The sequence below is a fragment of the Lepisma saccharinum genome, chromosome 3, assembly GCF_977018435.1.
Source record: "Lepisma saccharinum chromosome 3, izLepSacc3.1, whole genome shotgun sequence".
Classification (NCBI taxonomy): Eukaryota; Metazoa; Arthropoda; class Insecta; order Zygentoma; family Lepismatidae; genus Lepisma; species Lepisma saccharinum.
This window is the reverse complement of record NC_139231.1, coordinates 42,462,644-42,478,728: the sequence shown is the minus strand read 5'-3', so window position 1 is coordinate 42,478,728 and position 16,085 is coordinate 42,462,644. Positions and strand designations below refer to the sequence as shown.

The window sequence follows — 16,085 nt, the reverse complement described above, 5'->3', positions numbered from 1 at the left end:
TCTCTGCTCTTTCTCAAGAGCTATGTTGCCAAATTAACGATTTTTGGACTTAGAAAACTTTCAGGGCGGTCAAGTAACATTTGGAGAAGTGTACAAACTGCTTCCTCAACCTTTGTAACCAGTTCACGGTTCCATTCATTTCGCCAAAACAAATTCCCTGAGTTTTCCAGTCCGTTCTGTATTAATGGTGATTAGGGTGAACCCCCACCCTCTTAAACAGTTGGTTTTGTACCACAGTCATTAAAGAAAATTTGTTTCAACTAATGTTTGCAATATTAAAGACAGATTAATTTCTTAAATGACGGAATTGAAAAAAAAATTGTGATGGAATTTTCCACAAGGCAAACAGCAACTCTTTCATAATCACCATACAAAATTCTCTCTAGGTAACTTGCATTGTAATAGATGGGACTATTCATTAATGAAGAGTTACCTATCTGTCAAAAATTTAGACCAATGAAAAAAAAAATAGTACAATTTTAAATAAAAAAAGTATTTTTTTAAAAAAAAAATCCAAGTATTTAACCAGTGCAGTTAATATAGTGGGTGCAGGAATCCTTCCATCATGGATCTTCCATAGCAAGTATGGTCTGAAGCAGAGTACAAGTGTTACATTAAGTTCCAAAAAAGGAAGAAAAACTTTTTGTATAATATTCCCACAGTGTAGTGACTCGTCGGAACAGCATTAGGTGTCATTATCACTGTCTTCAACTTCCTGGACAGGAGCTCTCTTAAGTAGCTCTCCAATTGTTCCCACGATGCTGGGCCGATACCCCTAATATGTCCAAGCAAAAATCAAACAAATGACAGTAATGCTAACTTTTGGCCACGTGGGAATCATATCAAGTAGCATATATTCAAGGAAGGCAGAATTAACAATGTACTTGTTATATCATCATAACACTCACATATTTTATAAATAAATAGGATTCTATGTATGTCTATGCTACAACTTTAATATTAGTTTCTCCTAACTTCCAATATTCTAAATACATTCCTCGCAGCCCAAACTTGCAAAAATCATGACCCTTGATACTATAGGAGGTTCTTTGGACCCGTGATACTGAGGAGGTTCTCACACCAAAGGGACAAGTAGCACTACCACAAACTGCACATACCAGAATAGGCACTTCACCTCCAGTCAGTTAAAAAGCATTCGCTGCACATGGCATGACCAAGAATGGGTTGATTTCTCAATAGCATTCAGCATGTGACACGATGGACAGTATCGAGAAAATGGCCCAGTCTGAGTGACACACATGCCAATAGTTGTGTTTGTAATGTAAATCTGGCACGAAACGTTGCATTCATTTCTGAAGCCGTAAGGACTGTCACTTGTTACTACTTCATTCTGAAACTTCCACAACAATCATAAAAAAAACATTAACAAAGCACATCCACAATTAAATATTGCCAATGAAGGATACATACCATTATTACGTTCAAACACACATTCTTCATAAATATGAGAAAAATAGGTTCTAATTAGTTTGTTCCAAAAATATTGTTCTGTCAAAGTCCAGACTAAACCCAGAACCAGCATTCACAGCTCCTCGTCTCTTCAATTCCAGTTCCCCAGTGATAATTTACTTTTTCACGATGTACCACTGATGTCAAGAGTAATAATCATTACAGATTCTACATATTCTGTTTCTATGAAAAAATTTAAATCTGTGATTCAATTGACTGAAGAACAGTGCTCCAACAGAAATTAAAACTAAGGTTTCATAAAAAATAAAAAAACTGTCAAATATTCATTATGTAACCATCATACCATGCAGTATTATTCTACACTTCAAGTGCTTAAGGAAAACAAAATGCAAATTAAAAAAAAAACTGCACATAAACTGCAAAAAAATAATTACCACCCGGTAAAGAGAATTAGTCAAGACAGGCGCATGCAAACATAAATTCGGCAAGAAGTAGTCAATCATTACTCACCAGTTTGAACAAATACTAATGAAAAGTAATAAACCACCACAGGACAATAAAGATCTGAATTGACACATGCCATTTATTTTCCATCACCTTGAACAATCATGAGACTCACAGATAAATATGAACTATTAAACAGCAGGAAAAAATGCTATTCACTAAATTAAACACTTCTTGGTGCACGACATGGCAAAGTAATTTTGTCACTTACAATGCCTTCACTTTCACACAAATCACATTCACATTCTTAAAATTCACAATACATATCAAGAATGTGATATTATAAATGTACTTGCATATTAAAAAATATTCACTATCACTTCAATAGTTCACAACCACTGAACAGTTCACATTCACGAAATTATTTAGAAGTACATAGTCATACATCACTAAACTTTATTTTTAATTCCCCTTATGGTGCTGTGACATTATCACTAATATCGAAACTGCAAAAGAAAACTACAAGATGATTCATTCACCTCAATGCTCTAGAAAGACTTCTAAATTAAGCAATTTTTCAGAATTCGGAATTTCCTAGCATTCTTTTAAAAAAAGGACTTTCATGATGCAGATTGCAACATGGCCTTCAGAACAATTGTGCGCCAAATACCAAACACATTAAGTGATATATTTTCATGACTGATGGAAAAATATATACTACTTCTGTCTCATAACTGGCGTCTGCATTTTACAAGTCCCTAGAAAATGATGACTGAATATTAACAAACTTATTACTGTTATAAATATTGTATTATATTGTTAGAAACTAATTTTGGGTGTACTTCACATTGGCTACATAGACTGTGCACAAACCTGAGTGTGCAGGACACTGCTTATCAGTAATTGCTTTATTTTTCAAAATGCACATTGGCTTGTCAACATCTTCATAAGAAGTGTACAAAGTTCACATTGTTTAATTCCAATCTGATCACAGCACATATGCATTTTTAGGGTTTCCCCGATGGTAATCAAGGGGTCCCAGGATAGATACCTGGTGGAGGTGCATGGGGGTTCAAGCCCCACTTTAAACTGTGGATCCAGTCCTTATTAGGCTATCTGTGCATAAACTGGGATTAAAAAAAAATCAACATGCAACTTTTACATGGCTAGTGATTAGCTTTCAGTGGGAAATTTGAAATTCTGCATGTTTCTACATGAAATTTTATATTTCCGGGACGAAGAACGTTACAGGTATAAATGATACCTAGTTTTGTTCAGTATACTTTCGGCCAAAATCCCGATGGGAAAAAATATATTTTCCATAATCAGTTAGAAGAAGAAGTAACTTTTTTTTTCCCACAAAATTTGAAATTCATCGGACCCCCACACAGACTACGGCAGGATGTGAATCTCCAATAGGTACCTGCATTATGTCTGGTATGTTTGCCATTGATATGGAAAAATTAACGCACTAAATGCTAATACTTTCGGAGAAAATATTTTTCTTCAATGCACTAACGCTGAGTTTTTTTTCAGCGGGAACTTTGGAATTCTCCATGCTTCTAAATGAAATATTATATTTCCGGAACTAAGAACGTTAGAGGTACAAATGATATCTCGTTTTGTTCAGTATATTTTGGGCTATAATCCCGATGGATTTTTTTTATCATGATCAGTTAGAAGAATAAGAAGAAAAAATGGGAAAAACTATTTTTTGCACAAAATTTGAAATTCATCGGACCCCCCACGCAGGCTACGCCAATACGTGAATCTCCAAAAGGTATCTGCATAATGGGCACCAGGAATTCGGAAGGTCGTACTTCGATTGTCAAAAGTGTGTTTTGAAACACCAAAATTGAGAAAGAAGAGATGTTTTCGAAACCAACGAAAAAAAAAATCGAAAAAAAAAAACAACAATTTTTCGGAAATTTTCTTCTACTTTGGAAATCAATAAATAATATATAAACATATATTCTGTATCTGTTAAATCAAAAATTATACATTACTCTGCATGCATTCTGAAATTACAGCCATTAATGCTGTGCAAGATTTAAATATTGGATGATGGAATTCTAATTTGGGGTTTTTCAATATTTACAATATTGAAAAGAACTGTCAATCATATGCCTTTTATATTTTTAGTTCCTATTATCATGCTTTCCACATATTTCGTGGCTCAAGTGATTACTCAATGTATATTTTCTCTAGAGAGTAGCAGTCGTCAGGTACCAGTGCAAAGTGTGTGTATCAATGTTCCACACAGTTTGGGCCCTCAAGTCTGCATGCAGTGTCGTGGGAAAGTTTAAAGTTAATTTCACGTTGACATTCCTCCAGTTCGAGATAAGCAGGAGATATTGTTTTACACATAAATGTGTATATAGGTGACTAGTTCGCAATAGCTGCTAAACAATTAATGATAGCATTTGCGCAAAATGTAAAATCAGAAGGCGCTATCATGTGGTGATCGTACAGTACCGGACAATGAAGACTCTTCCAGTACCGGGCAAAAAGAAGTTCAAAACCAATCATACAGAAACATGTTGTTGGACTTGTTAATACCGTTTTCTCTTCCATCTGTAGAACAGAAATTGTACAGTCTGCTGTACAGGTCTTTCTTCCTAGGAACCCAGGGGTATTTGTCAATTTGGATTTCCTCCCCACCGAGAACTTTACAGAGCCTAATGCGGACTATGGTTCTGCAACGCCAGTGTGGATTGATCTGTCAGTTGCCACATCAACACATTCGGCACAGAGTAATAGAAACTCCACAGTATTTGAAAGATGCCAAACGTAACGATTAATGTTCAATCTACAGCTCTTTCATCTGAAGTGAGATACCACTTATGCTCACTTCAAGAACATCATTACCAAGATCTCTCCTAAAACTCCACCAGAAGAGAAAATTCAAAGGAAAAGATGACGAACACAGCAATGTGAAGTCCTGGCATCCAGTCCTGCAGGCAAAAAGAAACTGGCTAAAGAGAAGAAAATGAAAACTCAGAAGGGATGAAATGAACTGGACATGCAGGATGTTGGAAAGATGAAACACACTTCTACATGGGAAGGAAGGAAAGGATGAAGCTTACTGGTGTGAATGAAGAAGAAAAAAACACCTGGACTTCAGTTCGATCAAAATGAAAGAACAGAATGCATCATTTGTTGCGAGTAGGGATGGCCAGATCTGGATCCTAGCGGATCCGGATCCATTTGGCCATCCCACATGAGCGCTTCTTTGGAAAGTAAGAATGTGTTCATAACATATTGTTACCTGCTAATATATACACACACACACACACACATATATATATATATATATATGTTTCAGCTAAAAAAAACTGATTTAGGGGGCACCCCCCCTTCAAATGTCAAGATTAAGACAAATTGACGCGGGGATGTGACCCCTGTGTCCCACTCAGATTTCCATGAAACTTTTGCCCCCTAAAACAGTTTTTTAGCGGAAACAAAAAAACATGTATTTCTTCCTTTGGGCCCCTCTATACAACTGCCAAGTTTCATGGAAATTGGAGGGGGACACAGGGATCAGATCCCCACTTCAATTTCTCCTCATGTTGACATTTATGGGGGAGTTTGCCCCTAGAACAGTTTTATTACTGAAACAAAAAAAAACAAGTATTTCTTCCTTGGGGTTCCTCTATACAGCTGCCAAGTTTCATGGAAATCGGAGGGGGACACTTGGATAACCTCCCTTGTTAGTTTTACACTTTGTAATTATATAACACTGCATATATTATAATGTTTTATTTTAATTTTTAAAACTGTAACTGTAGAACAATTGTATAATTTTTGTATAACATTTCTATCTTGTTAAATGTGTTAAAGGTTTCATCCTGGAATGGAGTGTCTCACATTTATGTGTGTTTCCATTTCCAATACATTCAAATGAATACATATTCGTTTCAATGCATTTACAAATCACCTCTGACATTTTATGTTAAACAAGTAAGATTATTTTTGTGCACGAGTGTGTTTGCCAATGCGTAGCAAAGTATTTTAGGAACAACACTTGAAAAAAAAATCTTGTAGGACTAACCAATGAAAAATTTCAATGTAATCGAAGATCATAACACCTTTTAAGGTGTGGTAATATTATAATGTGATTGAGATACGAAACTCTCGGATCCGGATCCGTTTGGCCATCCCTAGTTGCGAGACATTCAATGAAGAATGGGTGCAACGTCTCTCGTGTAATGGGTGGGCCCACATATAATATACAGATGAGGAAAGCATTTTGTACTTTACGTGTGACAATGCAAGAACTGTGCTAAACTGTAGGTAGGTGCCTTACTACTGCATTTAGGTTCTTGGTGGTGGTTACCTTATGATTTCGTACTCATCTATGAGCTAACACATTAACAGTCTTGTACAGGATGATGTTTGCAATTTTATTTGTACTTCTGTTTCCATTTTTCGTCAATGAATCCCAATTCTTAATAAAGAATACAGAAGGTCGTTTCACGTCCATGGTAACAAAGTTAGACCCCACCTCACCTTAAGAAAAACCGTGACGCCACGAGCGGTGGTGCTCCAAGTGATACCCCTGTCTTGCAGCTATGGCCCTGCAGCGGAGTTTCCATTGGAGGAGACTGCGTTGAAGAACACATTGGTCCAAACGATCATATTCCTCCTGGCAAGCTTTCCAAAGACCCTCAATTGCGCGGGGCCGTCTGCTTCCCAAGGCTCGTTTCAACAACGGAAACCCACAAAAATCCATGGAAGAGGCATCGGGGGATTTCACAGGGATGTCTGTAAAGGGGATTGCATGAATGCCCGTTTCACGTGCCATCTGATCCATGTATGCCTGCGTGGACTTTGCCTTATGACAGGAAGCCTTGTCCTGGTGGATGACAACACGAGATGTGTCACTGCCATAGAGAGAAGGAATATCATGTCTGTAAAGTGACTCCAAAATATCCGTCTGGTAATAGGCTGCATTTATTTCAGCCTTTTTTTCCACTCTGCGCAGTGGAAGTTTGCCGTTATGGCAGTAAGCACCAACAACCATGAACCCGCGTGGAAAACTTTCAGCACATTCACGTACCCACTCAGATCGACCTCTTGCACCACGTGGACGATAGTAGATGGCCCTTTTTTACCACATCCCGACAGATACACCCATGCTTCATCCAGGGACACCACATACTTCCAGCGGTCCCCTGCCAGATGGCCTTTGTCGAGCTTCCGACTGTTGGTCTTCCTCTCCTGGACATGTGAAGCACGCAACTTAATAACTTGAGCCTTGTGCTTCCGCACAAGTTGTAAATCTTGGGCTATGATGCGATTTACAGTTGCAGGGAAACATTGCACTGTCTGTGTAATCACTCTTTGCGTTGCAGGGTTTTCACATCGCACCAAGGATCTCACTTTCCGCACAACATCGGAGGAACGCTTGGGCTTCCAATATGTCCGAGGCCCACTTTGACTGGTTCTAGCAACAGGTACGGTGCAAGCTTTATGGCGATTCAACACTGCATTGATGCCCTTCTTTGACACATGGAATCTTTCATGTGGCACTGTTTAATTATCTGACTATAACTATAACCAACGTCGGAAAGGGCACAGATGTACCCCTCCTAAAATACTGGAATTTTTGGTGCCGTATAAACACTCACTCACACACCAACCATCGTCTTTGCAAGTCAACACACAGTACTTTCGTCCTACTGGCTCTGGTTGCTCTGTGCTGTGCCTACGTGCTGCTCCCTGGAGATCGAAATCGTTACCATCAACGTGAAACAACCTTCTGTATATTGAAGTACACTTCTATTCAGAGAAACTGGCACACTCGTTTGAGTTAAAGATCAGCTTCGGAGACGATCGAGTGTGGCAGTACAGCCGAAGTAAAGGTTTGGGAAAACAGCACTTTGCAATGTTGCTTACCACTCAAGTTTTTCACCGGATGCAGGGAATTTTCTGACTTGTCGAGTGAAAAGAAATGGTTACAGGAAAGAATTGCATTTTAATTATTAATGCAATGCAGTGTTTAATTTGAAAAGAGAATGGCAGGAAAAAATTTGGGAAAATACGTTTGAGATACTCAGTATCCCATAACTAATCTAAAAAAAAACTACATCAATCCCTTCGATTGGGGAAAAGTTCATATTAATTTGAAAGCAGAGGGGAGTGGATGGTGGTTCCATTACATCTTTCCCTAGCCTAACGTAACAGCAACGTCGATATTCACCAAGAGGACCCTAGTTCAAATTCCGACCTGAGCATGGGCGTTCTTTGCGAGTGTCCCTTCATCAATTTTCCAATATCATAATTTATCTTCTTCGTCGCGATTAACTAAATGTGGAATGTGGAAGCTAACAAAAAATAAATCAAATTGACAATCAAGATGCGGACAGGAGAAAATAAACAATCCAAGGCAATAAGAATATCTAACATGGCCCGAATGACGTGACTTCAGGATCACTTTCGTTACTTTCTATTACGTATGCAAACTGCTTTTCTAGCTTGTAATTTGAACACAAAAGTAGGAGACTAAAGCTCCCAAAACCAGTACAGGCTTGATGAATGTCTTGATATTTTCCTGAAAAATCACTCTTCGTCAAATAGTTAGGTTAAAAATATAATTATATATGAGCCATTGACTTCTAAGGTTTGTAGCCACATATCAGAATCTGCTATGTTGACAGAAGCTAGAGCACGAATATTATTAGGGATTTAAAACACTAACCTTGCACAAAAGCCTTCGATCGTCTTCATTAATAGGACAACCGGACAGGTAAAAGTGCAATCTGCAGGAGAAATCACTCTAAGAGCATGCTTCTTCACACCGTGGCTTGTGTCTATCTCGGTAAAATGAGTTTTGTAAACTGAAATCCTAGGTTTCATTACCCGTGTTGTCAAAGCTTTGGTAAAATTTTCGTTTCCCCAAAACATATTTCTTCACGTTTACAGGAGAAAGTACTTAACAAAATGAGGTTTTTATACTTTAGGAAGGTCTTGGAAGTGTATTTTCCCCTCGCTTAAATTTTTTTGCCGGTAAATTATGTAATTTTCGACATTAATGTCACTCCGATGCACGAAAGCTGTTCCCTTGATGTCCGTCTACTACGTGAACCAAATTTTTGCGTGCGTTTAATGACGTAACAACAGGTCAGTGTTTCCAAATATGCGGTTTTGTAACTGTGTAACAGTTCTAGAACGTAAATAAACGTGAGTTACTGTTCACCATTTCTGATTACGAACTTGCGACAACATGACGTGCACAGGATCAGTGGTGTGTTCAATGTGAGGTTGATGGGGGTTGTAACCCCCCCCCCCCTTTTGCCCAGTATCTCTAAGGCTATTTATGAATGGTTCGTGGGGCTATCCGTGAATGTTTCGTGGGGCTATTCATTAATGGTTCATGGGGCTATCCGTGAATGGTTCGTGGGGCTATTTATGAATGGTTTGTGGGGTCTTTGAACCCGAAAAAAATATTATAATTTTAAAAAACAAATTTAACTATGTTTGCCTAACCTAACCTTCCCGTGCATGGTTCGTGGGGCTATTTATCAATCGTTCGTGGGGTTATCCGTGCATGGTTCGTGCATTTTTCAAATCTGGAAAGAAATACAAAATCAGTAACACCAAAGTAGGTATCTTTCTATGAACAAAGTTGCAACACTGCATAACCACTGATCATGGACAATGCTAGTCAAGATTTCTCCGCCATATCGCATGTAACGCAAGCGGAAGCGAACAATATAAAAATACTCGATATTTCTAAAATTGACATTATTTGAGTGGAAAAAACTAAACGCGAACTTGAAGAATCCTTAGGAATGCAGAATACGTAACTATCAATGTGAAAAATAGGAAAATCGAGACGTTTGGTGGTTACTGAAATTTTAATAAAGCTTTTTTTTTCTATTTCTACCAAATGGGTGCCACGAAAAGTATTTCACCGAGTCACACCTTTATACTTTGTTGTTGTTTGTGTGGCAAGGAGAAAATAATTATTGAACGGACTATGCGTGTTGTATAATTTTGAGTTTGGAATGTAGCCTATATTTCTTTATTGAGTTGTTACATCACCAGAAGATCAAACGTTATTCTTCTGTGAAAGAAAAATCACAGAATTTAAGTTCGCAACTCTGGGTTACATGGATAAGTGAATATTAATGTTTTCAGTCATTCATTTGCCACTTCCCTCGATTCATCCCCCCCCCCCTCCACACACGCACGAACATTGACAGACTGGTTGCATGCTAGATTTTGTATCAGTAATTTCTGGATGGGAGGAGAAAAATGTTGGTAAAAATTGTAAAATCAAGACACTTTTGTATGTCTGGTTGAAGATGTTATTACTATAAATACTCGAAATTTATTTTAAATCGACCGAAATGATAGTAATTTTGCATTTGCTTGAAGAACAGATTAAAATGTCTTCTTGTTTGAGAAATCAATACTTAAATTTTAAATATGATAGAATTGTGAATTTTACAGTGTTACTTGGTTTGTATTCCCCGAGATTTTGTAAAATCTTACCGCACAATGTTCCAGAAGATAACATATTTACACACACTGATGGTACCGTTCAACAATATGTTGAACGATATTCCTCATTGCGTCTCGCAGTTGTTTTCCATATGTCGCAAATTATTCCATTCCACAAGTCAATCATAAGAAGAAAAAGAGAATGTGTAGACGTGCGCCTGTGACATGAATCCATTATGGAAGCCCTTGAAAATCGTATAAACTTTACGTAGGTAAGGAATTTAAATACTTAAAAACTGTAAGTTTCGTAGCACGTAATCTCCAAAAATTACTTTCCGCATTCCAGAATTTATTTCTTCGCACTTAGCAACACATAATCTTTATATATTAAAAAAAAAATCCTTGCGAAATCGAGGGTGGGTTAAGTGACAACGGAGCCAATGCTTTTAATAGGTTCGCTTTGTAAATGTCATATGTTCAGCCGGAATACTATTTGAAATCGACTAAATATATTGAGGTGTGATCGCTGAATTACGCTGTAAGAATAAGTATAGATAATACTGGACATAAACCGATGAAAAATTACTTTAATTCATGAGTCTCAGTTTAATAAACAACACTTGACTATTGGCAGGTCAAAGTTAATGTTGTTTGTTTCTTTTTTTAAACAAGAAACTAATGCCGACACTCAGGTCCATTCGTGACTTGGGAGCTTTTAGAATATCATATAAGAACCTAATAACTTAGTACCACTTATTTATATAATGGTGGACTAAATATTTCATAGATCTTACACAAGTTAGTTTGTACTGCTATTTGCCATGAGTTATTCTATCTGGAAGCCATTTACATTGCAATTTCCACCATTACGAACTAGGTGTATATAATGCGCACACATGGCTTTTCCGTTATCTTTATAATAATAACAATCATAAAAATATATTATACCTGATAGAAATCTATTTGTTACACGCTGGATGCCACACTGACAAAAATAATATTGACATTCACTATTCTGGACTCCATTCCGCAAAATCGGATCCGTAAAACATTGACTGTCTCTTGTTTTTTCCACCAGCGAAGCTAACGCCAGTGTTGCCAATCTCCGAAGGTAGGATTTCCCTTTTACCAGTGTAAAATTTCCCTTTTTTGACCTAAATTTCCCTCGATTTTCAAAACACTTCTGAAGCATGGCCGTGTGCACGAACGAAGATCAAATTTTAAACTCGGATCGGGAAAGGATCACTTGAAAATTCCATTGCACCAAGACGGTTCAACACTTGATCGCGATCTAGGAACATCAAAACGAGTTTATCTTCTGATCGGCCATTCGCCACCGTTTTGGTGTCTGATCCTGGTTCACGATACTGACGCTTCGACTGCAGGCAGTTGTTTTTGAATATAAAAAGAGCGGAAAGTGATATCGAGGGCGTGCAAACGCTAGAGATGTTGGATGTACAATGCCGATAATTCGAGAAATGTGTAAAGTAAACTAAAAACTGCCAAAATAATAATAATAATTTGTGGTTCTGTGGCACAAAGTCGAAATGTTTCTAAATACTGTACTTTCTATCCCAGAACACAAAACATATGCATGTGCAAGGTAAATTACAACACAGGAAATATGATTGTATAAATTTACGAAAATACATGTTACTGGCTATTTACACGACACGACAATATAAATATATAAGAATTAAGAAATGAAAAATTCAAATACTTACCACAATACAGTAATAATAAAAATAAAATATCTTTATTGAGCGGGCGAGCGTACCATACCATAGAAAAGTTAGGGAATAGAAGTGGAAGCTACATTTAAACCTCGCTGCGCTTTGAAATTGCATTTCCATCGGTGGCCAGTAGATGGCGCGGCCGTCTTCTTTTGCTGCTCGCAGTAAATAGGGGGGGAGATTCATTGTCCCACTGGAGTGTCCTTCACCACAGAAAGGACAGGGGTGGGTTGTGAAACAGGTTTTCTGAAAACGAGGGGGAATATATGTCTTTTTCTGATTTCATGCAGTTCGTGAATTTACGGAATGAGGACTTTGCCAGGCAGCTACATACCCTACCATGGCGCGAAATCATTGAAGATTGATTTTTTTTTCAGGGGGGGGGGGCGCAAGAAGATTGTGGTCTACACAGACATACACAAACTATACATATATATTATGTATGTGCATGAAACTTTTCAAATTTTCTACCAAGCATCTGAGAAGAAAGAGCCTATATGATTAATATTTATAATGTTATTAAATATAAATTTAAATTACTAAACATGTAAAAATACATTAGTATTTAATACATATAAGGGAATTTATTTGATATTTTTTATGTATCAGATATTTATAACTGCCTTCTCGATTGCGCCGTGAATACGTTTTCGCCTTGCAATCAAGGAGTCCCGGGTTCGATACCTGGTGGACAGGCACGTATCCAAGGAGGGGGCTTAGGGGGCTCGAGCCCCCCCCCGAAAGTTTTCAGTTTACCCTAGATAAAATGAGGTTTTTGGTTCCTTGTGGTGTGAAATAAAATAAAATAAGGATAATTTAAGAAGATAATTAATTATGGAAGAAAGACGGAGAATGTTCTGTAACTATATTATTGATAATAGCTCGTATCCAAGTTGGGAATCAGGGGGATCGAGCCTCCTTCCCCAGGAAATTTTCAGTTTACACTAGATAAAATTAGGTTTTTGGCTTCTTGAATAATGTGACAATTATTTAAGGAGAGAAATAATTATTGAGGCAAGACGGGGAATGTTCTATAACCCTGTTAATAGCGTGTATCCAAGGTGGGGATCATGGGCTCGAGCCCCCTTCCCAGGAAATTTTTTAGTTTACACTAGATAAAATTAGGCTATTGGCTTCTTGGATAATGTGACGATAATTTGAGGAGAAAAATAATTATCGAGGCAAGACTGAGAACGTTCTATAACATTGTTATTGTTAATAGCACGTATCCAAGATGGGGATCAGCGGGCTCGAGCCCCCGTCAGTAAAATTTTTCACATTTCGTTAGGTTATTGGAGATTTAATAATATGATGATAATTTAAGAGTAATAATTATAGAGGCAAGACGGAGAATGTTCTATAACCTTATTATTGTTAATATCATGTATCCAAGGTGGGGATCAGAGGGCTCGAGCCGGCCCTTAAGGAAATTTTTCAGTTTACACTGCATAAAATTATGTTTTTGTCTTCTTGAATAATGTGACGATTCAAGGAGATACATAATTATAAAGACAAGACGGAGAATGTTCTATAACCCTGTTATTGTCAATTGCATGTATCCAAGGTGGGGATCAGGGTACTTGAGCCCCCCTCCCACACACATACACACAAACAGGAAATGTTCAGTTTACACTACATAAAATTATGTTTTTGTATTCTTGAATACTGTGACGATAATTGAAGGAGATTCTTAATTATAAAGACGGAGAATGTTCTATATAACCCTTTTGTTGATAATATTGCACGTAAACCATTCTTGTGCTTTTGGTGTTGTCGCAGCAAACTTTTTGGAAGCTGCACAACAAAGGTAGCGCAACTAGTAGGACGATTCGTTGTAATTTTTAATCTCTGGAAAGCACGAGAGGGAACGTTCTTGAATAAGAGGAGTCGAACTACTGGCCATATTAACGAATCGTTTTATCTGCGGAACGTTCTAGAATATAATGAGGATATAAATATGCTGCTTCAATTTACCAGTTGATTTGTACAACAGAATCGGTTAATGAGACTTCAGAATTTCCAGAGTATGGCAATTCATACAGTCGATTAGTGATCTGTGAGTGTCCATTGCTTGCTTTGTAAGATCTAGTGATTCTAAAATAAAATGGACTGAATATCGTAAAGTAACGAAGTCTACTAGTTCGGGTCCAAAGCTGAAGACATTGACGACAGCGGAACTTCCGGAGCCTCAGTGTAGTGCATCTAGTTCAGGTCGACGGCCGAAGAGATCGAAGGTGTCTCTCTCTCTAAAGCGAATATTTCAGAGGTTTATTAAAACAGAAATAAGCTTCACAGATCAACTGAAAATCAAAGTTTTGAGTGATGATTTAGATGTGCCCGAACAAAATTTCATGTATGCAGTCCGAGAATTTCATGGCATAAAAGAAATAAATTTGTTTAAGCCTACTGGGTTCACACACGCACAAATACTTAACTACCATGAAGGGACAGCCGAAAATTTCATGAATGTCGAGAAGAGAAACAAGAAGATGTTGCATATGTAGTTATTTTAACGGAAATTACAGGCTCTACCAGGACCTGAATCAGGGCTCTGGCACACCATGCCATTGCTCTACCAACTGATCCACGAGCCACCCTTGACTTCGACTGAGCTTGCGCTAAAATGTATAGGCTACATAGTACATGTTCTGTGTATGTCAAATTGTAAGATGTTACCTGTTTTATTAACAAGCACAGAAAATAAAGGAGAAAGAAGAAAACTGATGGGCATTCCCACCGGTTGAGGAGACATTTTTCTTCGGTGGTCAACACGAGCTGCTGCTCGTGGCCTATTGATGGAGTTTTCACACTGTGTTGCCCGAGGATTTCACAAGTCGAACGTTGGTTTGTGAGGCCTTTTGTGTCGCTACGGTGTGAAACGTTTTGTTCATTGTCTCATTCCATACGTCATGTATCGCGTATCACTTCGGTCTGAAATCTACTTAAGTTTTGAAGATCCAAGTCACAAGGGTGGAAAATTAGGGCTTTGTTAAGGTTAGGTGCGAAGGCAGGCGAAAGCACTCTAAAGGATAAAATCCAAACCTGCAGGAAGACTTTACTTAAGTCTCGAATACGAAATGATAAAAACTTCTGGTGAGTTGATTTAAAAAAAAAAATGTGTCCGAGATAAAGAATGGCGTTCCCAGGATTATCGGTAGGGAGAAGGGTTACGAATACTATTTTTGGTAGTCAGTCCTCATTTTGCCATCCTTTCCTGTCTTTGAAGTTTTTTTTTTTTTTTGTTTTAAGGAATACTGGATCAAATGGAGTTATGACCCCACCAATGCTCCCTTCGGCACGTCAATAGAAATAAATAAGTAAGCATTTGATCATATTGGGAGACGAAACATTAGATGTGTTGGGAACGGAAGGTTTTTTAGAGGCCTGAATATGAACAATTTAGTGGGGTTCGGCTTTTATAAGAGCTGCAAACATGGGAGGACAAGACACAGTAGTGGTGTTCAGGCTCGAATCAGAGAGAAATATTCGAGAACTGTCTGCGTCCAACTCGCAGCCCACAGTTTCAATCTTGCATTGTCGAGTGGATTGTCCATCCCGTGCATGTGTAACGGCTTCTTAAAAACACTCAGGCACCATAGATGTGTTGATGCCTGATGAGAAGAACTGGACAAACACACACACTCAGATGGTACTGGTACACAATGTTAATGCATGGAAAGAGGGGAGTCGAGTGATAAAAAACGTTCCGATTTCACGTTGATTAAAATGGCAGCCTTAAACAGTGGCAACAATTTACTTTATAGTTGCTCCCCATTTTTTTGCCTCTTATTCCTAGGCCTTGTCTACCAAGAGAAAGTAAACTTTCCTTGCACCCCCCCCCCCTCCGTTTTGGAACCCAATCGCCACCACAGGCCTTAAACATACAATTGTGAGGTTCTATCTATATATCTTAAAGAGATGATGTTCAGCCCCCCCCCCCCCGAAAGGAATTCCTGGATACGTGCCTGCTGGTGGAGGCACATAGTGATTCGGATCCCACTTTAAACTATCGTTTGATTGACTTGTTAT

The 16,085-nt window shown here is 38.0% G+C and overlaps 1 protein-coding gene across 2 annotated transcripts in view; it reads right to left on the bottom strand.

The window, feature by feature from the left end:
- Positions 1-11,407, bottom strand: part of LOC145984996 (uncharacterized) — a 118,215-nt gene extending 106,808 nt beyond the window's left edge. For both annotated transcript variants that reach the window (XM_083118481.1, XM_083118482.1), the window contains exon 1: positions 11,272-11,407. The gene's annotated coding sequence lies outside the window, so the exon portion shown is untranslated. The remainder of the gene's footprint in view (positions 1-11,271) is intronic.
- Positions 11,408-16,085: the final 4,678 nt, after the last annotated feature.